Genomic DNA, 25,025 nt, shown 5'->3' with positions numbered 1-25,025 from the left:
AACTTGGCAGGGGGCCCTGGACCTCCTTAAGGGCAGGCAATGCTTCCCCAGAGCAACAGAGGGACCTGAAACCCCAGGCACAGGGCTCCAGTGATCTGTAGAGGTTTGGTTAAGCCAGAAACCTGGTGGCCACATTGCCAAAGGAGAGGTTGAAGTTGAGAGAGGGGGCTCCCAGCACAAGCTTATTAGCCTTCCCTCTCTCCTGAGCTCTGGAATTGGATATGTCTACCTGGTTATTCCTTAAGCTCCTCCAACCAATCATGAACTTCATCCTCTCTGTTCTGACCCCCAAGACCTCTGAGATGGTGCTTGAAGGGAGTCCCCCAAACTCTGTCTGGACCCCAGACCTATCTTCCCAATTTCTCCCTCAGGACAACTCATGGGCTCCACAGCTAGATTTTTTTTACCTTTAACCTCAAACCCCGTTTCTGCTCCCCAACTAGCAATGGCGCCACCAACACCAGGCATCCAGGTAAATCCCCTGTTTGGTATTGGCCATCTCCCTCTCCTCCCCCCACCCACATCTTATCTCTCTTCATCAGTAAGAAGCCTGGTGATGTTCTAGTAACCAGTTGTTTGACTAGTCATGATCTAAGCTGGTTTCTTCGTGCAGGTTTAGTTTTAGTGTCAGTAATGACACCCAATGCCACAGGCCTCCCATGGGACCCACTTGCTTAGATCTAAAAAGGGCAGTCCAGCTGAGCCTTTTGGAATGGGGGCTTCTCTCTCAGCTGCCTATGGAATTGACTTCGGTGAAAACTAAGACTTGTTTATGACAAGAGTGGTCCTATAGTCCATGGGACCACAGCTCTACCTTTCTTATTTGCTTTTTGGGAAGTGAAGCTTGAAGGAATATGACATTTGATTTCTTCTTTGCCTATAGTAGGGGTGTCGAACTCAATCAGAGAAGGGGCCAAAATCTAAAATCCAGCCTAAATCGCGGGCCGAATGGTTTACTGAACAGTCATAAACTGTGATTGTGATGGAAAAGCAGCGGAGTGCAGTGATGACAGCGCGGTGCGGGCCACATTGCAAGGCCTGGAGGGACGGATTTGGCCCGCGGGCCTTGTGTTTGACACATGTGGCCTATAGGATACACCTCCTCACAATGGGAAACAAAAAAGGTCAGGAACCAAACACCAGACCCTTGTGTCTGTGAAAAGACTGCTATTTTGCATTCATGAAAGAGCTGCTGACATCTAGAAGCAAATAAATCGGTGCAAGACAATTAGGCTGATGCAGGTTCTCAGGATTTCCAGTCCATTCCTTTTAAACTGCCTCAGTGCCAGCTGAACTAGCAGCACTGGGAAGTGAAATTGAACCCATGGATTTCCCCAGCTATCTGGAATGAAACTTTCACTTCTATAATTAGAGTCCTAGAATGTTAGAACTGTGCAGGCCTTTAGGATCAGCTGGCCAGTCCCCATCATGAGACTGACAGGCATATTGGGAGGCCCAGCTTGAGGCTTACCCCCTATTTTCCTCCCTGAAAGGGCCCTTCCTGCTATAGCTTCTGTTGCTAGTTTGTCTTTTCTCACAGATATAGTAGGCACTCACTAGGTCCTTGGTAAAGGAAATGAGACCTCTTTTATGGTCTCCCAAGGTACACCAGGCCTTGGATCCACCAGGCTGTTAGCCTCTTCAGTAAGAGAATGTCAAACCTTTTCTCTAGAGACCCCAACATTTACAGGATAACACACAGCATCTCCACCTGGCTTTGAATGCTCTTGGTGATCTGGTCTCGACCTTATCTGGCACCTTTCTCACCTGGTGTCTTATAGTCCTTTATGTCTGACAACTCTGTTCCCTGAACACACCACACAATTTCCCACCCTCCCAGCTCCAGGTGTTCCCTCAAACCAAGATGCTATTTGATTCTGGCTGTCTACCAAGACCCTTCTCTTTTATCAAGGTCAATATTTAGAATTATCTCCTCTGTGAAGCATTTTCAAAGAGAGATCCATCAATATTTTCTCTCCTTCCCCTACAATTTACTCATTATATCACAGATATTTTTACGGTTCTAGGTACAAGACACAAGGGATACAGAAGTGAACAAGAAAGAAAAACCTCTGCCCTTACAGAGTTGATATTCTAGTGGGGAAGAGAGGCAATCAAGGAAACAAGTAAATGATGCTGAATTTTATAGGTGAAATTAACTTTCCCTTCTGTGCTCCCTTGATATTCTTACCTCTATTTTGCCCTGTTTTCCTCTGCCCTGTGGCATGCGTATTTTGTTTGTACTTCTGTCTTATGATCACTAAGGGGTGAGTTCCATGAGAGTAGGGCCAAGGCCTGATCTACTCTGTAGCCCCCTCAGCACCAGGTCTACAGATAACACTTGATAATGTTTGTGAAATAAGTGATGGAGTGAGTGAATGGATAAGTGAGTGGACAGATGCACAAGTAAGTGAGTGGATGAATGAATGAGTGAGTGAATAGGTGACAGAGATGAGTATGTAAGCTCAGTATATTTGTGTGTTTTAGCTTTTCTGGAGCAAGGTTCTATGTTGGAAGGTTGGTGACTTGAGCATAGGATGTCTGATACCCAGAAAAAAAAAAAAGTCAACATTGGCTCTCACACCACAGAGCAAATGAGAGGTGGCTACAGAAACTCAAGATCTCAATTTCATGATCCATACCAAACTTGAGCCTCATTTGATTGTGGACTCTATCTTTCAGATGAAGATGTCTCCAAGGATCCTAGGTTTACTGATTCAGTCCCTCACACTTAGCACACGATCACACAACTTTGATTTCTTCTGCAAACATCAGTAGTATTCAAAATGAAAGGATTTTGTATTTTCATATAGCAAAAAATAAGAGTAAATACCAATTATTTCCATAACCCATTCTTTATTCAATATGTGCTAGAGTTAACTGGTTATTATTTTGCCAAATTCCTTTTAATTATTTGCCAAAGATTTTCATATCATTTTTAACAAAGTGAATTTTATCCTAAATTTTAATTTTATTGTTGACATTATTGCAGATGTCCCCCATTTCTCCCCCCACCCTTGCCTCCCTCCATCAACACTCCATTCTCTCCTCACCACATTGTTGTTTGTGTCCATGGGCTATGCATATATCTTTGGCTGTTTTCTTCACTCACCTCTTGTCATTCCATTTGCCCTTCCATCCTCCCCTCTGACATGTCAGTCTATACCATGTATTCATGACTCTGATTCTATTTTGTTTGTCAGTTTATTTTGTTCATTAGGTTCCATATGCGGTATAAGTGAAATTATCTGGTATTTGTCTTTCTCTGACTGGCTTATTTCATTTACCATAGAATTATAATCTCCAGGTCCATCCATGCCATTTCAAAAGGCAACAGTTCTTAACTTTTTACAACTATGTAGTATTCCATTGTGTAAATGTACCACAGCTTTTTTATCTACTCATCTACCGATGGGCACTTGGGCTGTTTCCAGATCTTGGCTATTATAAGCAATGCTGCTATGAACATAGGGGTGCATATATCCTTTCTCATTGGTGTTTCAGGTTTCTTAGGATGTATTCCCAGAAGTGGGATCTCTGGGTAACATAGAAGTTCCATTTTTAATTTTTTGAGGAAACTCCGTACTGTTTTTCTACAGTGGCTGTACCAGTCTGCTTTATTTGATGTTTAAGTAATTATGGGAGTTAATTTATGACCTAAAATGTGAATGTCCTATTTTTAAAAATTCAATTGGTGATATAATTGAGTTGCAAGCACTATTTAAGTCTTTTCACAACATACTCTCCTATGGGATTGTATTTTACCAAGAGATTTAATTTATCTGTTCTTCATACACATTTAGTCTCTGTAAATATGCTTTTGGCTTTTCAGTAATAATATTAAACCTGAATTATTTGACACATATCAGCAAAGGTAGGAGATTGAGAGGAAGGTTGCTACATGCATTTAAACATAGTTGGTCAAAAGGAAAAAAGAACATTTACAAGTATTTAATGTACCTTTTAGATATGTTTCATAGTTTTATATGAATTGGCCTAGGGCCCTGGTTGGCAAACTGCAGCTCGCAAGCCACATGTGGCTCTTTGGCCCCTTGAGTGTGGTTCTTCCTCAAAATACCACGGCCTGGGCAAGTCTATTTTGAAGAAGTGGCATTAAAAGAAGTTTAAGTTTAAAAAATTCGGCTCTCAAAAGAAATTTCAATTGTACTGTTGATAATTGGCTCTGTTGACTAATGAGTTTGCTGACCACTGGCCTAGGGCAAACTGTATGTTTTGGGTTGTTTTCTTTTCTTAGTTTTTCCTTTAGTTTTGGTCACTGTTTTTGTTGTTTTAACCATTGTAAAGACAATTGTTTACTTATCAAATTGTGTGTTTTAGGATGTCCTATGATCCAACTGGATTCAGACTGCAAAGCAGATCCAACCAACAATGCCCAAAGGAGCCTCAATGTGGCTCAAAGTCCCTCTTCATCTCTTAAAAGACTAAAGCATTGGGTGACATGTCACTGCTCAACAGTCTGACTGAGTGAATCAGGATTACTCTGATTAATTATCTGGAACATGAAATAAGCTTTCAGGATCAAGTTGCAGAAAACATACTCTCCCAACTACTTTAAGAGCCTCTGTCAACAAACCAGAGTACTCTCTCGGTTTCTGGGCTAGAAGGAAAGCTTCGAATATTATTTTTTAATTTTTTTAAAAATGTGTTTTTATTGATTTCAGTTAGAGGAAGGAAGATAGAGAAACATCAATGAGAAACACCAATTGGCTGCTTCTTGCTCACCATCCACTGATTGAGCCCACAATGTGGGCATGTCTCCTAACTCAGGAATCAAACCAATGACCTTCTGGTGCATGGGGTGACCCTCAACCAACTGAGCCACATGGTCTGGGAAACAATACCCTACCTCTTCCACTGATACAAATGCTATTGATTCAACTTTACTTCAAAAAATCTCTCTTGCATCCCTTCCTTTCTGTATCCATTGCTTCCTTCTTCATCCAGGACCCTGTGATATTAGCCTTGAACCCATTCCAATGACCCACAGATTCTTTTGTTGGACCCATGTTCTCATACTGAGGGTCAACTTCTGGAAATATTTTCCTAAGATGTTCATTCAGAATCTCTCTTTTCCACTTCCTGACATGCTGGGGAACCCCTTTGCTCCCCAGGTCAAGACCAGGCCTTTCTTATAGATTTTCAAGGTCCTTACTAATCTGACTATACCTAATCTTTACCTTCTAATCCCTAATGAGTACAGCCTTGGTAAATATCTATTGAGAGACATCTGCTTACTGTGTGTTTGTTTTTTTTTAAATGTTTATTTTTTATTTAGAGAGAGAGAGAAGAGGGAGAGAGAGAGAGAGAGAGAGAGAGAGAGAGAGAGAGAGAGAGAGAGAGAGAGAGAGAGAAACACTGATCAGTTGCCTCCTGCACAACTCCCAAATGAGGATTGAATCACCAACCTGGCATGTGCCCTGAATGGGTATCAAACCAGTGACTTTTTGGTACACAAGATGATGCCCAATCAACTGAGCCACACTGGCCAGGGATGCCTGCTGTGATTTTGCTATAATACTTTATAAATAGACTGATGGAATAGAAGAATTAGCCTAGAGGCATACCCAAATATATATAAAATCTGATTTATGATGGAGGAAACATTGCACAGGAGTGGAGAGGGAATAGTCTTCTCAAACAATTGTGTAGGGATAACAAAGTAAATAGGACTCTTACTTCACATTACACACAAAAATCAAGTCCACATGAATTAAGGACTTAAATGTGAAAGGTGAGACTATAAAGCTTTCAGAAGATCATAAAGGAGAATATCTTCATGACCTAATGGTAGGGAAAGATTTCTTAAACATGGTATGGAAAACATTAAACATAAGGAAAAGATGGACCAGCTGGACTAAATTAAAATGAAGAATTTATGTTTTTCAAAAGATAGTATGAAAAGATTAAAACGCAAGTCACAAATTGAGAAAAGGGATCTGGAACACATAAAACTGACAAAGGGCTTACATCTGAAATACATTTTTAAAAAGTCTACAAGATTTTAACAAAAAGATAGATGACTAAATACAAAAATTAGCAAAAGATTTAATAGGTGATTTACAAGCCAAGAAATCCAAATGGCTAATAAATATGTGAAATACAGTTTGATTTCTAGTAATAAGGGAAATACACATGAAAATCACATTTGATACATTACTTACCCACCAAAATGGCTAAAATTAACAAGTGTTGGTGAGAATTTGGAGCCCCTGGAATACTTATGCACTGTTGGAGGGTGGGTATACAATAGGACAGGCACTTGGGAAAAGTTTGTATTATTTAGTTAAAGTTGAAGATTGGGTTGGGCTGGGGGGAAGAGGAGCTGTGGGGTTGGAGGCCTGGATCAGGCTGGTTGGCTCCTGCAGTGCGTATAATAGCCACTGGTCATTCTGGTTGCTCTGGTCATTCCACCATTTCAGTCACTGGATTTTTATATATACAGTTGCAAGAAAAGAGAGATGACTTACTTAAATATGGAATTGCTAAGCAAAAATGAATCAGAACTTCAAGATTTGGAAAATTATCAGTCTCTCCATAGTTTAGAAAATGAGTACACTAAGGGTGTGGTTAAACAACCTTTTGATAAAGGGATTAGTGTGGATGTGAAGTATGGATGTAATCAACTGTCTCAACAAAGGCTAGGAATAGAGATTGGATTATACCAACTGAAACTGCCAACTGGGACTAAAGAAAACAGAAAATGAGGCAAAATGAAAGCAGAATATTGCACTTCTTAGACCTTATAGGAATGGATCAAAATGTTATTCAGCTACAAACAAGGGAAGAAGTACTGCACATGTTATTCAGAGGTTATTGGGGCTACCCAACAAGCACAGGCTCAGAGTGTAGGAAGGGAGGGGTATAGGTGCCTCTGCCTAGGTTTCAAAGATAGAGCAGTCAAGCCTTGGGACTCCAGCCCAAAATAGCCTCAATGGGGACAGGTCCCAGACAGAGAACTACTGTGGATCTGAAAGGCCGAGGGCATCAAGCCAAAGAAAATTATTCTGGAGCCTTACAGTTTATTGTTGTTTGCCTTATTGGTTTGGAACTCACTTGGGATCCATTTACCTCTTCCTTCTTTCCTATGTCTATTTTTTGGGATGGGATTGTCTATCCTGTGCCTAACTCATCTGTGTATTATGTAGCACAGAAATTGTTTGTTTTCAAAGATTCATGGCTGGAAAGGAATTTACCTTAGGATAAATCTTGCCTTAAGTTTAACTCAGAGGTGATTTAGATTTAGATAAAATTTAGGTGGTACTTGGGACTTAGACTTTACAGTTGATGCTGGAATGAGAAGAGTTTTGGGGTTATTGAGTGGAATTGATTTATTTTCCACATGAAAAGGACATTATAAGGTGGTATTGGAAAATGGGGCCATTAAGAGGTAATTAGCTTATGAGAGTGGGGCCCTCATAGATGGGATTAGTGCTTTTTAAAATTTTAATGATAATTTTATTTATTTTTATTTTTCCATCATCATTTATCCCTTCTATGAGCTTTCTCATTCCTTCCACCATGTGTGGACATATCTAGAATATGGCCATGTATGAATCTCAGCAGATACCAAATCTGTTGGTGCCTTTATCTTGGACTTATCAGCTCCCAGAACTATGAAACATACATGTTTATCATTTAAGCTACTCAGTCTATGGTATCCTATCTAATAAAAGAGTAAAATGCAAATTGACCATCACTCCAACACACAAGATGGCTGCCCCCATGTGGTCAAAGATGGCCGCCATACATGTGGACACAAGATGGCCATTACAAGATGGCCAGCAGGGAAGGGCATTGTAGGTGATAAGGCCAACCGGCGGGGGCAGAGGAGGGCAGTTAGGAGGGACCAGGCCTGCAGGGGAGGGCAGTTCCAAGAAACCAGGCCTGAAGGGGAAGGCAGTTGGGGGGGGGACGAGGACTGCAGGGAGGGCAGTTGGGAAGGACCAGGCCTGCAGGGGAGGAAAGTTGGGAGGGACCAGGCCTGCAGAAGAGGGCAGTTGGAGGGGGGACAGGCCTGCAGGGGAGGGCAGTTAGGGGCAAACAGGCTGGCAGGGGAGGGAACTTGGGGGTGATCAGGCCTGTAGGAGAGGGAAGTTAGGGGAAATCAGTATGGCAGGGGAGCAGTTAGGCATTGATCAGGCTGGGTGGGGAGTGGTTAGGTGGTGATCAGGCTGGCAGGCAGAAGCGATTAGAGGCAATCAGGCAGGCAAGCAGATGAGTGGTTGGGAGCCAGTGGTCCTGGATTGTGAGAGGGATGTCTGGTGGAATAGGGTCTAAAGTGGCAGTTGGACATCCCTTGAGGGGTCCCAGATTGGAGAGGGTGCAGGCTGGGCTGAGGAACAGCACCCATGCACAAATTCTATGCACCGGGCTTCTAGTTTTTGTTATAATAGCCCAAATGGACTAAAACAATACATTTAGATATTTTCTATTAACTTCTTTTTATCCTGTTGCATATTTTCAAATAATTCTGGTCAAGACTTGCTAACATGGTTTTAGGACATCTATATATGTGTCCATGTAGCAATTTGTAGTAGATGCTTCCAGTGCATCCAGCCAGCCACTAAGCTCCTGGACCCCATGGGGATTTTAGAGGATTCAGCTGATAACAGACCTTTCAAAGTGGCTTCCTCTGAATGTGGACCTCTGGAGGGGCATTGCTTCCCCACTTCAGGGAAGGCAAAGATATTCACTCCATCCCAGGAGGGAGGAGCCCAAGACCCTAAAGCAGAATCCTTCTAACTGATCGTATCTCACAGCACCTAAGACTGTTAGAAACCTAGGAAGCCAGGACTCCCCAGAGAGGGTAGTAACAGTGCTCACTTTGGCTATTATATACAACTACAGTGACAGGGAAGATGCAAGGAGCCATAAGCTGGGCTGAGGAGCTCTGGGGACAGTGCACCACTATGATTACCTAAAGGGTCAGATACTGAGCTCTGGAGTTCAAGGTCCTTTCTAGATGAGAACATGACTTGGGCCTTCCTGGCTGGGGAGGCAGGAGAACAATTACAGAGTATACAGGTGATCAAATTAGCCAGCAAGTGGGAAAGAATTTTGGTAAAGGGCAGATGATATGTCCACATGAGATACTTTCACTGTTTGGTGCCCAGGGCTGCATTATGATATCTGTGGACCATGGGCACTTTTGTCTTTGTGGGCTTCTTCCTTAATAAAAAATGATAATTCTATTTTGATTGTGTTAGTATAGAGATGAATACAGTAATTCATATTAACATATATAAATTCACACTATATATTAAAGTATTTTATTCCTTTTAAAATTCATTTCTTATGATTTTTAAATAAATTAAAATATTTTCATGAGCTTCTCTATTATGGCCCTTATGCCAACCTAACCTAATGGAGAACTCATCCCCAAAGAGGTATTGGGCTTACTTGCCCACAACCCTGAGACTAGTGCCAACCTGGGAGGATCTTGGAGAGTATTTAGGACTTGAAGGACCAACCTTCTCCCCTGGAATAGTTAGTCAGCTTAAAGGAGATGCTTTTTTATCTTTCTCATTACAAATAAGTCTATTCAGTCCCATGGAAAAAGATAAAGTCTTACCATCTAGATGACCAGCCATGTGGGAAAGTAAAAGGTCCATGACAAAAATCAATACTGCTTTTTTATTATTTAAAATTATTGTCATTATAGCTAACCTTACTGAGCACTTATTATAAGCTGAACATTGGGCTAAACCTCAGTCATTCATTGTCACATGAAACTCATTTTAGAGACTAGAAGTTGAGGCACAAGGCTGGTGGGGAGTGAAGGAGTGAAGGGCATAAAGCATAAGAGACCAATGGGGAAAAGGGGCTGAGGCAGAGACCCTCAGGGTTTCCCTTGTAGAATTTAACCCTCAAGAATTTGCCCTTCTGGAACTACCTTCTATTGATAGTTTAATAAACTTGAAACAACAGCACAGAAGATGCAAAAGTTTACATCTTCGTTAACAATTTTCAGGAAAAGAGCCTTCATGTGGCTCTGATTTTCCTCTCTCGGTGATTTTCATCTCCCTCAGGCCAACAACAGGATCAATTAAATAAGAACATATTTTGTATGTTTCCTGCTGTTGAATTGAATGAGGATGATCCATCTGGAAGTCTCCTGGAAGTAACAGGAATCACAGCCATCTTACCTTCCCAAAGGAAGTGAGCCGGGGCAGGATTTAGTCCTCTGAGAGAAAACTGCTTCCTGTTTCCAAGGCTGAGAGGCTCCAGGGCAGAGAGGCTTGGCTCAGTCTGATGGGCCTGGAGGTGCAGAGGAACTGGAAGGAATGTAATACTATTGTTAGCAGCTGAATTTTACTCACCTTAGTACTCTCCAAGGAAATGATGGCACTGAGGGTTGAAATTGGGATAAGGAGCCAGGCAGTGACTGCAGAGAGTCTTAACTTGGTCACGTAGTAGTATGGCCATGAGTGGATCACTCCATTCTTCAGAGCTTCCCTTTCCTTGTTCCAGGGAAGGGAGCCAGCATGCACTATACACCTACTATGTGCCAGTGCTTTCCACATACTGTTTCACTGAAGCCCAGTGGAATGAAATCATGGCCAGGTCATGACAAGCAGGCTCTGAGAGCCCAGGAACACTGGAAGGTTGAGAGAGAGAGACACAGACACTGAAATGCTCAGAACTGGCAAGAAACCTATATGTTCTTTAGTTCAGTCTGCCATTTGGTGTTTCTGAACCTTGACTGGCCTTCCCATTGTTCTACCCCCACTTTTAAAAATGTGGTTAATGTGTGTGTGTGTGTGTGTGTGTATGTGTGTGTGATGAAATTTGCCATTAAGTGTAAGTTAGTAAAATTACTTACATTAATAAGGTATGCAGCAATCACCACTGTCTAATTCCAAAACATTTTATCACCCCCAAAAGAAACCCTATATCATCAACCAGTCACTCCCCATTCCTTCTACCCCCAATGCCCAGGCAATCACTAATCTGCTTTCTGTCTCAATGGATTTGCCTCTTCTGGACATTTCATATGAGTGAAATAATACATGTTGTGGTCTTTTGTGACTGGCTTCTTTCTACTTAGCATATTTTCACAGTGCATTCTCATTGTAGCATGTATCTATATTTCCTTCTTTTTTAAGGCTGAACAATATTCCATCATATGGACATACTGCAATTTATCCATTCACTAGTTGATAGACATTTGGGTAAGTATTTACTCTTTGGCTATCCTACCTAATAAAAGAGTAATATGCAAATTAACCATCACTCTGCTATGCCCACCAGCCACACCCACCAGTCCATCAGAGGAAGTATGCAAATTAAACCCAACGAAGATGGTTGCAGCCACAGAGAGCAGTTGAGAGGCTTGGGTTTCCCCAGCAATAGAGGAAGTCAAGCTTTCAACCTGCCCTGGCTAGCCTAAGCCTCTACTCAAGGATGCAAAGTTTCAATTATAGAAGGTAAATAAATCCAAACAGAAATGATGGCAGCCATGGAGTGAGCAGGAGGCTTGGCTCCACTCCAGACTACAAAGTTTCAATTGTAGAAGGTAAATAAATTTCAGATACCAGGGTTTCCACTTGGGTTGCTGGGGGGCGTGGCTGACCTGCAAATCACCACAGGCCCCTCATCCAGGCAGCCCCATACCCCAAGGGAATCCCCACCCTGAACCAGGACACCCTTCAGGGCAAGCCAGCTGGCCTCCACCCATGTTCCAGGCCTCTATCCTATTTAATAAAAGAGTAATATGCAGATTGACCATCACTCCAACAGTCAAGATGGCTGCCCCCATGTGGTCAAAGATCCTGCCCCTATGTGGACATAAGATGGCCACCACAAGATGGGCAGTTGGGAGGCACCAAGCCTGCAAGGGAGGGCAATTGGGGATGACTAGGCTGGCAGAGGAGGGAAGTTGGGAGCAAACAGGCTGGCAGGGGAGCAGTTAGACATCAATCAGGTTGGCATGGGAGTGGTTAGGGGGTGATCAGGCAGTCAGGCAGAAGCGGATAGGGGCAATCAGGAAGGCAGGAATACGAGCAGTTAGGAGCCAGCAGACCTGGATTGTGAGGGACGTCCAACTGCCCGGTGAGATGGGGTCTAAATGGGTAGTTGGACATCCCTCGAGGGGTTCCAGATTGGAGAGGGGGCAGGCTGGGCTGAGGGACACCCCCCAGCCGGTGCACAAATTTTGTGTACCATGCCTTTAGTAATGAATAATGCTGCTATAAATAGTTGTTTGAACACCTGTTGCCTCTATGAGTGGGACTGCTGGGTCATATGGTAACATCTGTGATTAACATTTTCAGGAACAATTAAACTCTCTTCCACAGAAGCTGTACCATTTTATACTCCCATCAGTAATGCAGGAGATTCCAATTTCTCTACTTCCTCACTAGCACTTACTTTCTGGTGGTCTTTATTTTATTTTATTTTATTTTATTTTATTTTTTTGAATCTTACTTGTGTGAGGTGGTATCTCATTGAGGTTTTAATTGTATTTCTCCAATGATTAGTGATGTTGAACATTTTTAATGTTTTTGACCCTTTCCATTGTTCTTAATATAAAATAAAGCATCCCTATTAAGGCCTCAAAGGCCCTGCCCCTCCTCTTTTGCAGCCTCCCTGTGCCCTGCTGATTCTGCACTTCCAACTAGATGCCAGCCACACCAGCCTCCCTCTTCCTCATGTGCTGCAGAGCCTGCAAACACAAAGTCCCTCTGCCTGCCAATGATCCTCTTCTCTTGGTCCCACCCCCACAGGCTACCTCCTCACTCTCTTCCATTAGTCCAACTGTCCATCAGACCAGGCAGGCCCCTAACTACATGCGTAAAGGCCCTCATGGACTACTCTTGCTGCACCTCATCTGAGTGATGGGCTTCCTACGTCTTGCAGTTTCCTGACTGCATGCGACTGCCATGATTCCTAGCTGAACCCTGGAAAAACAGTACATTTGAGTCCGAAGCAGCAGACAGAAGACTGGACTAAAGAACTGAAGAATGTACAAGTTTCAAGACAAGAGAAAGCAACCCTGTCAAATGGGCCTATACAATTCAGTCTCTGGCAGCAGCACACAAAAAGCTTTCCCAAACTTCTGTTGATATCTTGGGAGTTGACAATTGTCAGCTGGGCTGTGTTATGACTCATGCCCTTGAATCAGGATGGCTGTTGTCAGCAAGTGACTCATGGATTAAATCCTCAGCCTTGACAGCCAGCTGGGCCTGATGACATAGGGGAGAGGGACCCACCATAAGAGCCAAGAACCAGAGTTCCAGACCCAGTCTGCTATGATTCTGTAAGCTAGGGCCCTGGCCTCCCCAATCTGCTAAATACATCCAAACCACCTGTAGAGTATTTTTTTTAAATGCATCTGGCTCTTCTCCCTCATAGAGATTCAGATTTAGTAGCTCTGGCAAAGGGCCCAGGAAATCTGCATTTGAATCAGCAGCCCCTGACTCAACCTGGTTTGAATACTGTGTGAACTGCTTTGAAGGTGCTATCCACTGCCCCAGAGTTTTGGTTCTAAGATGTCTGTCTATTGCAGTATTTGCTGGGTAAGTTCCAAAAAGTTTCTTTTCCTTCCTTTCTTTCTTTCTTTCTTTCTTTCTTTCTTTCTTTCTTTCTTTCTTTCTTTCTTTCTTTCTTTCTTTCTTTCTTTCTTTTTCTTTTTCTTTTTTTGTTTTGTTTGTTTTTTGTTTTTTGTTAATCCTTACCTGAGGATATTTTTCTATTGATTTTTTAGAGAGTGGAAGGGAGGGGGAAAGACCAGAGGAACATTGATGTGAGAGAGACATATCAATTGGTTGCTTCCCACAGGAGCCCCTACCAGGGTGAGGGATTAAGACTGCAACTAAGGTACGTGCCCTTGACCAGAATTGAACCTGGGACCCTTCAGTCTACTGGCTGATACGCTATTCACTGAGTCAAACCAGGTAGGGCCCAATAACTTTCTTGAAGAAAGGGCCAGCTTACTTTCTGTTCCTTGGACACCTACTTTGGTCAAAGCCCTAAGGGTACCCAGCAAAGCAGTGTACTGATCCAGGTCACGTTGGTTGCTGCCTGAATGCAGATTCTAGACTTCTATGGTGGACAGACCTGCCACCTGCAACACACTTTCCCTCTAAGCCATATATTTTGCGACAAGGGTTGGGATACTGAGATGCAAACCAAGAGCCTTGGGTAGGCAGGGGGAAATGACAAAGCACCTCCTATGAGCACATCAAGAAAGCCAGAGTGGTAGGGGGGCTGCTGGGCTTTGAGCACTCTACTTATCAGCTCTCCCGGTGCTGCAAACCCTCCTCTTCTCCCAGGCCTACTTCTGACCTACTGGACTCAAAGGAAACAGCTGCTTCCCTGGGCTGGTGTGGAGGAGACTGTAGATGGCTAATTTTATTTGTCAATTTGGCCAGGCCATGGTGCCCATTTGTTTGCTCAAACAGCATTGTATGTGTTGTTGTGAAGATATTTTATAGATATGACTAACATCATTTACAATCATTTGACTTTGAGTAAAGCAGATAAGTTTAAGGCCATAAAAGCAAAGACTGAGGTTCCTTAAAGAAGAAATTCTGCCCCCAGTATGCAGTATAGAAATCCTGCTTGAGTTTCCAGACTTCAGACTCAAGACTGCAACAACTTGCCTGAATCTGCAGCCTGCTGGTCTGCCAGATGATTTTGTACTTACCAGCCCCAACAATCTCATTTGCCAATTCCTTAAACTAAATCAGTATCTCTCTATCCCCTGACCAATACAATAGACAAGTGGGTAAAGTGTGTTGGTCAGGCTGGCATGTAGCAGCAACCACCATGCAAGGGAAATGTAAGCTATCTTGGGGAACCCATGCCTGTGTCTGCACCCAGACCCTCCTTACCTCACACGGACCTAAGCCTGTTCCACACACAGCTGGTGCAGGCCACATATGCATGGTCTTGATAGGTCACCAATCTATGATGAGGATAACTGAGTTCCACCTCACCTCTACCACCAGCTAGATAATCCTAGGCAAGATTCTTTCCTCCTTGGGCCTCAGTGTCCCCATGTCTCAACAGCTGAGACAGATGAGAGTAGTTGTTCATAAGTGCTTTACAGTAGCAACTTGCTGTAAGCCAAAGGGAATCTTATACAGTAGGTCAACTTTTAATGCTGTCCATGGAGGGCTTCTGTGCTTCTATGAATGTGCTGTAAAGTGATCCCCTTTATCCACTTTCACTCTTGCTTGAACCTTGGACCTTGAATCCCCAAAGTCTTACTGCCCTTCTGCCTGCTCTGACATCTGCAGACTATACTAAGCATGCTTTTGGGTGGAATCCTTCTTCCCTGGTACCTTGCCTAGCTTGATATGCCTCTGGCTGGTGGAGGGAAGCTCATTACTGCTTGTGACTCACAAAAGTCTAAAATCAACAGATAAAAGCTCCTTTCAGAGCTCCCTTTGAACCTCAAGGTCTTGTTATGTGACAAATATATTTAGAGGACTGGTATAAGCATAATCACTTATAAGGCAGGAAAATGTGGCCTTGTCTTCAAGGACAAGTGACAGTTGGAATCTCCTTTTGAGTCCTCACACTCAGATCCTGCTATTTACTGAACAGCATAGGAAAGATGTCCCTGTTCTAAGGCAGCTGCATTCTACTGACTGACAGACTCAAACAAAGGCCAAGAACCCAGAATCCCACCCCGCAAAATATGTGTGGCCGGAAGCTGGATATTGTTCATTATTTAGGCAACCTGTCAGCTCTCCTGAAGATTGGCACATGTAAACCTAGAGCACTCCAAAAAGAGCATGGGCAGCTGGCCTGAGAATTTGATAGGTGACTTTGGCTTCCTTTTCTCTCCACCCTTGAGAAAGTGTAAAATACTTCCTAGAATGAACTAGTAACACAAAAAGAACTGGTAAACTTAATGAAAATGTGATTTTTACCTGGGCCTCACTCAAAGTGATGCTATGCTAGACATTATTCCTCTAACACAAAAAATAACCTCTCTTTATACACCTTTCTGCCATCTCTGCCCCTGCAAGGCCTCTGCGAGTTTAGGAATAAAGATCAATTAAGAGTTGTTAATAACGTAATCAGAATTTCAACAGTGTATGAGAAGAAATGGTAAGAGCTCACTCTGAAGGTCAAAGGAAACTTATATGGTTTTGCCTTCCTTGACCACCTGGATGCACCACCAAATGCCAGTGGTTTTGTTATGGGTAAGCTTTAAAATGGAATCCCAGGCACTAATGTGACTCAATCCATAGAATTCAGAGCTGTTGTTTTCATAATTCAGCTGGTACCAAGGCAGGTCAGGAGCTCTTGCCTCTTTGGTAGTTATGGTTTGCCACCTGCTGCCTGTGGCCTGGACATCCCTATCTTTCTTCTTTCATGAAAGGAACAGCCAGAACATCAGTGGCCAGTAGACACCATATCTATTGCTTGGCTCTCAAAGCCAGAGCTTGATCCTGCCTTCTGGGTACTTTCTGACACACACTGGGCAACCAATCTTAGTCAAACGAGGGCCAAACGAGGGTACATGGATAGCATCTCTGCTACCACTACACCTTGGGCTACAATTGTGGCAAAAATAAAACAGGAGTCAGGAGTTGGAGGTATCAGGCTGGAAATTGTGAGTAAGGGCTATTGCCAGCCATCATCGAGTTGGTGTGGTACCTGACATTGAGCTAGGAGTTCATGAGCACTGAACAAGCCTGAGAAGGAATCAAGCCAGTTAGCCTTGAGCAAAAGGCATAGGAGCTCCACCCAGCATGGCATGGTAAGCCTCTAAGAAAGAGTTCATTGGGTGCTACCTGGAAGGGTCTGAGACCTTGGATGATTCATAGACTCTGGGTGTCAGAAGCAGCATGTCCTACTGTGTGAGTGTCCTAGGGCTTCTGTAGTATAAAATCACAATCACTTCTGCCACCTACAACTCAGTGACTTGAAAGAACAGAAATTTATTGTTCCATATTTCATGAGGCCATAAGTCTGAAATCCAGGAGTTGACAGGCCCTCAGCCTCTCTGAAGGTTCTAAGGGATGATTTTTCCTTGGACTTTCTAGCTTCTGGTGGTTGCCAGCATCCTTGGCATTCCTTGGCTTGTGGATGCATCACTCGAATCTTGTACTTCTTCTTCACATGATCTTCTCTTCTGCTCTGTGTCTCTCTTCTCTTCTGTCTCTATAAGGACAGTAGTCATTGGATTTAGGGTCCACCAGGATAATCTAAGATGATATCATCTCCATTAACTTCATCACATCTGCCTCATTTTCCAAATGAAGTCATAATCATAGGATCTGGAGGTTAGAGTTTGGACATATATTTTCTGTGGGTCACTACTCACTATATCCATCCCCATCAATGGATCACAGATCACTGAATTCCTACAAGTCTGGTTGTTATGCCAACTTCCACCTTCAACTTTCAGAACTGAAGTGGCTGAGACCTCAGGAGAGGAGACTGCATTGCTTCAAGGTCTCCTGGCAAATGAAGGGTAGAACTAGTACTTATCACCAAGTCCCTATGCTCCTATTGCTTGGGTAAACCTGCTGTATTCAGGGCCAGGCCCAGCTCTTTTAGATGGCATGGGAATTTGCAAAAGGAACAAACCCTTAGGGTCTGTGGACACAAGGCAGGGTTGGGCTTAGAGGGGGTGGCTCTATTTCTATATATCAATGTGACATTAGGAGGCTTTACTCCTCACAAGCCTTGGGCCCTTCAGCTGGAAAAGAAGAGGACTAGAGTAAGAATCTCAGGGGGGTATCCCAGCTCAGATGTCTATGGCTGCCCAGGAGGCCACAGTGGCCCATTGCTTTTAGTGTGGCTGCCCACCCTCTGGTTGAGGTGCAGCTTTAGGATCCACCAGATTCCAGTAGGTATGGCACCAAGAGCAGACACACTGGCATCCTTGATATCACTGAAATTCCAACAAGGATGCCCTTGACTGGCCTGTGACTTGTAGGTTCTTAAGAATGGCCTAAAACTTTCACAGTATGCCAATCCAGAACATAAAACCTTTGTAATTTTCAGTCTAGAATAGGAATAGAATAAGTTATGCTCCAGCATTCCCAAGGTCTGGACCTGGTTGCCACTTCATGCTCCCCATCTCCTCTGATATCTAGTTTCTTCTGTTTTGACTCCACAAAAACAAACCTCAGTCTTAACCTCCTTCACTCATGAAGCAACCAATACTAGTGTGATACACTTCTTAAGAAGTCTTCTCTCTATTATGCAGGAGACTGCATCTCAGTCACTTCTGCCACCCCCAACTCAGTCCTCAAGTAACCTGCCAGCCACATCAGGAGATGCCTTATCTTCCACTGGACAAATAGTACTTATTCTATCCCTCCACTAGATATGCTCTAGTTTGTCAGGGTCTTTCGGAGTGTAGGGCTCAGAACTAGCCAGAAGTTATGATTAGTTCCTGGCCACAGCAGAACAGAGCAGAGCAGAGCAGAGGGAGTTGTATGTACCAGATATCCCTAACCACTTGACATTTAGTATCTCATTGAATCCATCTAAAAACACTTGGAGGTAGTTTCTATGATGCCCATTGAAAAGATTAAAAAGACAATCTGAGTCTCATAGGGGTTAAGTAATTTGTCCAAAGTCATAGACAGTCAATTATCTAATCAGACAATCTGGTTCCAGAGCCCATGGCTTGCAAACTAATTTTCTGTTTGCTGAGGAGAGTAGCACATTCACCTCCCTTGTTCTGAATACTTTGCTTCTTTTGATACAGCACAAGGCCCTGATTGCTTATCTGGGCACTCCATTGTGGTACCAACTCATAGTAAATAACTCTTCTCTCCCATTTCCATGTATTGGCATATGTGTTCTCTGGGTCCTGGTTCAGAGCCCTTCAGTCTCCATTGTTCAGGTTTTCTCCATGAGCTATGCTTCAGCTTGTGCAGGTTCCTCTTTCTCCCCACTTCATGTCCCTGCCAGCCAATATGATCATTGGAGAGAGAGAGACTAGAGCACAGCAGGCAGGCGAAAGGCTGGTTGCACAGAGCTGTGAGCTGGCAACCACTAAATTGAGAGCAATTCCTGGAAACCAGGAAACAAATATTGAGGCCAAAAGCATTAAAATTAAATCTACCTTTGAAACAAACAAGTGCATCTCAATATTTTAAGACAAGTGTTAAATGAGATAAAGTTTTCCAGCCCAGGTTGGGCTGGGTTCATGGGGGCAGAGTGCTAGGCAATTAATATAGCCATTAAAATAATCTTGTTTGAATTACAAGCCTTTGAGGAAATTGGGAAGGGAGTGCCTGGACCTCAGGTATTACCTATGGCACAGCACCCAACCTTCATGCAGGGACATGAACTATGTCCTCTAAAAAATATGGGGCAAGTGCTCGCTTCGGCAGCACATATACTAAAAAAATATGGGGCAAAAAACATAGCACTTTTAGTACAGCATAGTGCCAGGAAGACTGTCTCCTCAGTTTTCCAGCCTTAGGAGCTAAGATTCCTGGTGTTGGAGCAATCTAGAAGTATAAACCTTTTTCCCTATCTGTGAAAAAAGATCATTTTAAAGAAGCATAGGCAAATATCCATACTGATGATGATGTTCCTTTTGGACTCAGCTTTGATCTTTCACAGCTGCAGTTATATGGCATTTTCCAGTTTTACATTGTGGGCACTGGAGCTGAATCCTTGCAATCCAACAAATGGCCCCCACTCCAGTGATAAACAAGGCTTTACTGAAGGGAAATGGAGAGGAAATACCCAGTGCCTGTCCTTGGGGAGCTCATAGATGAGGAAACACCTTCTTCTAATATAATATCCAGCCTGCTAAGTGCTAGAGAAGGTGTTCTGAGTGTGGGCTCCGGAAGTTCAGAGAAAAACATGATTGTTTTCAGTTAAAACTTGGAAAGGCTTCCTAGAAGAACCAGAGGTTGAATTGGGTCTTAGAAGTTAAAGTTATATATATATATATATATATATATATATATATATATATATATATATATAAAAACAAAAGAGTAGTTTATTGATTTTTAGAGAGAGGAAGGGAGAAGAGAGAAACATTGATGTGAGAGTGTAACATCAATAAGCTGCCTCCTGTATGTTCCCAATGCATGATGTTATCAAACCACAATGTGGGCAAGTGCCCTGACTGAGAATGCTCAACCAACTGAGCCACACTGACTAAAGCAGAAGTTAAGTAATATTTCAATAGCCAGAGATGATGGTGAGGGCATTTCCAGTACAGGGAAGAGCTTGGGCAAGAGCATGGAAAAGCATACTTTTATAATGGCGACTAGACCATTTGGCTGGACCACTGTCTTAGGGTGACAGTATTATGGACCGAGATGAGGCCTGATTCTGTAGATGATAGTAAGTCATTATAGGTCCTGATTAAAGTGGCATGAGCAGCCGAAACCGGTTTGGCTCAGTGGTAGAGCATCGGACTGCGGACTGAAAGGTCCCGGGTTCGATTCCGGTCAAGGGCATGTACATTGGTTGCGGACACATCCCTGGTAGGGGGTGTGCATGAAGCAGCTAGTCGATGTTTCTCTCTCATCGACATTTCTAACTCTCTCTCTCTCTCCCTTCCTCCTCTCTGTAAAATTTCAATAAAATATATTTAAAAAAATAAAAAATAAAGTGGCATGAGCAGATGTATGCATAGCCTTATGCAGTTCTTCTCAGAGTGAGATCCATGTATCCCTGGACCTCCCCACAACCCTTTAAAAATATATTTGAGGTCAAAACTATTTTCAAAATAACACTGAAATGTTCTTTGAGTTTTCCACTAGGTTGACATTGGCACTGATGGTGCAAAAGCAGTGGTGGGTAAAACAGCAGGTGTCTGGGCATAAATCACGGAAGTGGCACCAAATCATACTGGTTGTCATTGGATTCTCCAACGCCATGCACTTTCAGTTAAAAAACAAAAAGCCAGCTTCAATTAAGAATGCTTTTAGCTAAGCAGTAATAGTTAACTTTATTAAATATTGACTCTTGAATGGGAAATCTGCTTCAAGCACTTCTGCTGAAAACCATAGAGCAATGGTTGACCCAAAGCAAAGCACTTGTGCAGTCATTTGAGTTTTGAGCTGAACTGGCTGATTTTTCACAGAACATCATATTTACTTGAAAAAAATAATGTTACTCAGCTTTGGATATTTGGCAGGCATTTTCTCAGAAATGAACAAAGTGAGCTTATTACTTCAAGGAAAACAACTGACAGTAGTTTTTGCAAGTGACAAAATCTTAGCTTTAAAGCACAAATTAGAATTTTGAAAAGCTTGGATCCACCACTGTGAGTTTGACAGCTTCCCAAAACTTAAAGACGTTTCCAACAAGATGGATGGTTATAGAAACAAATGTGTTGCATTTTTGATGTTGTAGAATGAAAAGTGTCAACATGTGAAAGTTCTGTCTCAGTCAGAGCATTTATATTTTCCAAGTGACCAATGCATGATGTTACCAAGCCACAATGCATAAAAGATACATTCAAAGGATAAGAGAGTCCTGTGGAGTTTAATGGAACCAACTATGGAAAATTCATGATACATATTCCACACAGCATTTAATCTGTAACAATCATGGTTTTGATGTCATACCAAACAATATGGAAAGCCTATTAATATATCTCTCCCTCTTTCATTTGCATATCTGTGAGAGGCTGGATTTTCTTCCTATACTTCAGCATAACAAGAAAGCATCTATATCATAAAAAGCCTGTGGTTGTGATGCCATAACGGTGGAATGACCAAACAACCGGTCACCAGAAGGTACATGGAGCATTTCTTGGGGGCCGGGACTCATGGCCCTGGTGGTTATATGGGGCTCATGTAGGACTGTCGGGGCTCCTGCAGAGTTGGTGGGGCTGGTGCGGTGAAGGTGGGGCCCACAGCTCATGCAGGGTGGGTCTGGGGTCCTGACACTCATACAGGGTCTAGGGTCCCGCCAGTGTGGTGGGTCTGGGTCTCATGTGATTTCTCATGCTGGGTCTCTAATAACTGACTAAAGAATTAGATGTGAGAATCTAGCTTCCTTCTATCAAGTAAAATATTGGGAACATTTGAAAAAAATGTAAAATAATGAACGTTTCAAAACAATTTTTTTAGAAAATAAGGTTATCTTCATTAACATATTATTTATATTTATGTAAAATGAGTTTATTATTTTAATATCACTATTAATAAATAAGTAAACATTTTAACAAATTTGTTTCTGATATGTTTAACACAAAGAGATGTAACTCAGTAAAGAAATGCTCCTTGGGTTCCTCAGTTCCTCGGTAATTTTTTTCCCCCCTGTAACTCTGCAACTTAAAAAAAAAAATTTCTTTATTGATTAAGGTATCACATATTTGTCCTCATCCTCCAATTCCCATCCCAAACCCATCCCCATGCATGCCCCCCCATCCCGGTTGTATGTGACCACTGTTTAGGCTCATATGCATGCACACAGGTCCTTTGGTTGATCTCTTCCCTTTATCCCCACCCTCCCTTACCTTTCCTCTAAGGCCCGACGGTCTGAACTATGCTTCCTTGTCTCGGGTCTGCTCTTGTTCATCAGTCTATGTTGTTCATCATTTCCCTTAGTAATTTTTTACTTAATTTTATTCTGTTATTTTCATTGAGGTGAAATTCACATGACATAAAATTAATCATTTCACACTACACAATTCATTGGTATTGAGTGCATTCACAATGTTGTACACCTATAACCTCTCTCTAGTTCCAAAACATTTTCTTCAACCCAAAAGGAAACTCCATACCCATTAAGCAGTCACCCTCCTATCTGTTTTCCTTTTAGTTTCTGGCAACCACTAATCTACTTTCTGTCTCTGAGGATTTACTCACAATAAGTTTTAAGAGTACAATGGGTCTGAGAACAAATAGTTTGCAAATCACTGGCTTAATGGCTCAAATTCCAGCTCTGCTTTTATTGGCTGTGATATCTTGGTCAAATAATTTAACTTCCAGGAGTTTAATTTTCTTGACCTATAAAATGGACATAACAGTAGCATATTTTAAAAAAAATCCTCACCTGAGGATGGGTTTATTGATTTAAGAGAGGGAGAGAGAGGGAGGTGGAAAAGGAGAGAGAGGGGGAGAGGGAGGAGAGAGAAAAATACTGATGTGAGAAATATTGATTGGTTGCCTCCAGTACACACCCAGATCAGGGATCAAACCCACAACCTAGGTATGTGCCCTGACTAGGAACTGAACCTTTAACTCTTTGGTGAATAGGATGACACTCCAACGAAATGAGCCACCAAACCAGAGCAACAGTAGCATCTTCATATAGCTATTCAGAGGATTAAATTCATGTAAAGTACTTGGAACACTGTAGATACTCATGGAGGAAGCATTAATTCCATTTTCATACAGTCTTTCTCTAGATGTGACTAGCAATATCTTGAGAACAAGAGCCAAGTCTTATTTACCTCATTGCCACTTGCTTCCTAGCCATGAGATACTGCTAGTGAGTAACTTTGATTCTGTGAGCCTTTATTTTCTCATCTATAAATTGAAGCTAATTATAATACTCATCTCAAAGTATAGTTGTGAGAATCAATGTAGGATTGAATGCTTACAACATTCTCAGTACATAGGAGGCACTCAATGGCAGTTAGTTGTTAGGGGGTAGTGAAGACAATGGGGACATTGTTGAAAATACTGACACTGTGCCCCTTGGCTCACACACTTGTGTGCAGCTCAGGAGCCACCACTGAAGCTTGGTCCTTCATCTAGGCTATTTGGGCTCATAACACAAGCTCTTCCCAGGAGATGACATGATAATGGCAGAACCATCTGCCCAGTTACCTTAGTCTTTGCTTGGTGGATTTCTATGCACAGGCTGCTTAGGCTTTACATTAAGCTTAATGTACATTAAGCTTTCCTACCAGAGTCTGGATCTCCAGCTCCAGAGGATATGCCAGTCCCCCAGTTCTGCACTTAGCTAGATTAAAGGGAACTTTGACAACTGGTTGGTGGAAGTTCCCAAGATACTCTGTAAAGACCCTAGACACTCATACTGGAGGGGTTCTTACTTTTTTTATCTGAAAGAGAGGAAGAAAGAGAGAAGAGATAAGTGAGAAGAGAGAGAGAGGTATTTATCAGTTGCCTTCTGTATGAGCTCTGACCATGGATCAAACCTGAAACCTGAGGATGTGCCCTGACTGGGAATCCAACCCACAACCTTTTGATGCTCCAACCAACTGAGCCATCAGGCACCAGGTGAGAGGTGCTTTTATACATGCCTGGTAGTTCTCTATGACCCCCCCCCCCCCTTTCTACACACCCTCGTTGCTTAGCAAAAGAAAGAAACCTGGTTTGCTACAAAGTCCATTTAGATGATTCAAGAATTCCTGGGGTCAATCTGTTTTGACATGTGGATCCATACCTGTCAGGCTTGTAGCTGTTGGCTCTAGGCCTTGCAATTATAGGCTGACCTCCTTTGAAGCTAGAGATGCCACTGTTCAGCCACCCTTAACTGTCACATTTACCCTGCCAAGAAAGCTGAGTTCTTGTCAGAGTTATTTTTTAAGAGTGGCAAATTGAAGAAGGTTGGCCCTCTCAGCCACATCCCCAAAGGGCATATTAAAGTGGTGGGGTGGAAAAAAGATAAGACTGGGAATCAGGAGACTTAGAGTCAACCCTTCATTTAGAGAATGAGAAGGTTGGACTATATCTGGATTTTTGGATTTTAGTCATCACAAGGAGAAACAACCATTGAATGTTCACTTTCCTGGCCCCCAAGGAGAGTCTGCCTGGTTCACTTTGCCCTGGAGAGGCTTGCTCTGGTTCCAAGGATCTGAATAAAATAAGCAAGGGACAATTTTACCCCGAGTGAGTGATATAAAACAGCACATAACAGAGAAAACTGGCCATCCCAAGACTCATCCAAATGGAAATAGAGTATCTTCCTGATCACAAACAGGGTACCAATGGGGCAGTGAGCCAAAGGCAGATTAGTATATATGTTGCTGGTAGTAGTAACAAATTAGTATAAGGCCTGGAGCAATTAATTGGGTGGTGTTAGAGACTCTGGAAACAGCCTGAGGATAATATGGACTGGCTCCCTCACAAAGTATA

At 42.7% G+C, this 25,025-nt stretch overlaps 1 pseudogene; it reads left to right on the top strand.

The window, feature by feature from the left end:
• Window positions 1-445: 445 nt before the first annotated feature.
• LOC123651322 overlaps window positions 446-25,025 on the top strand; it is a 119,049-nt pseudogene continuing 94,469 nt past the window's right edge.

This window comes from Pipistrellus kuhlii, unplaced genomic scaffold (assembly GCF_014108245.1).
Source record: "Pipistrellus kuhlii isolate mPipKuh1 unplaced genomic scaffold, mPipKuh1.p scaffold_m20_p_49, whole genome shotgun sequence".
Taxonomy (NCBI): Eukaryota; Metazoa; Chordata; class Mammalia; order Chiroptera; family Vespertilionidae; genus Pipistrellus; species Pipistrellus kuhlii.
Note: the sequence above shows the minus strand (reverse complement) of the source record. Positions and strands in the feature narration are given on the sequence as shown.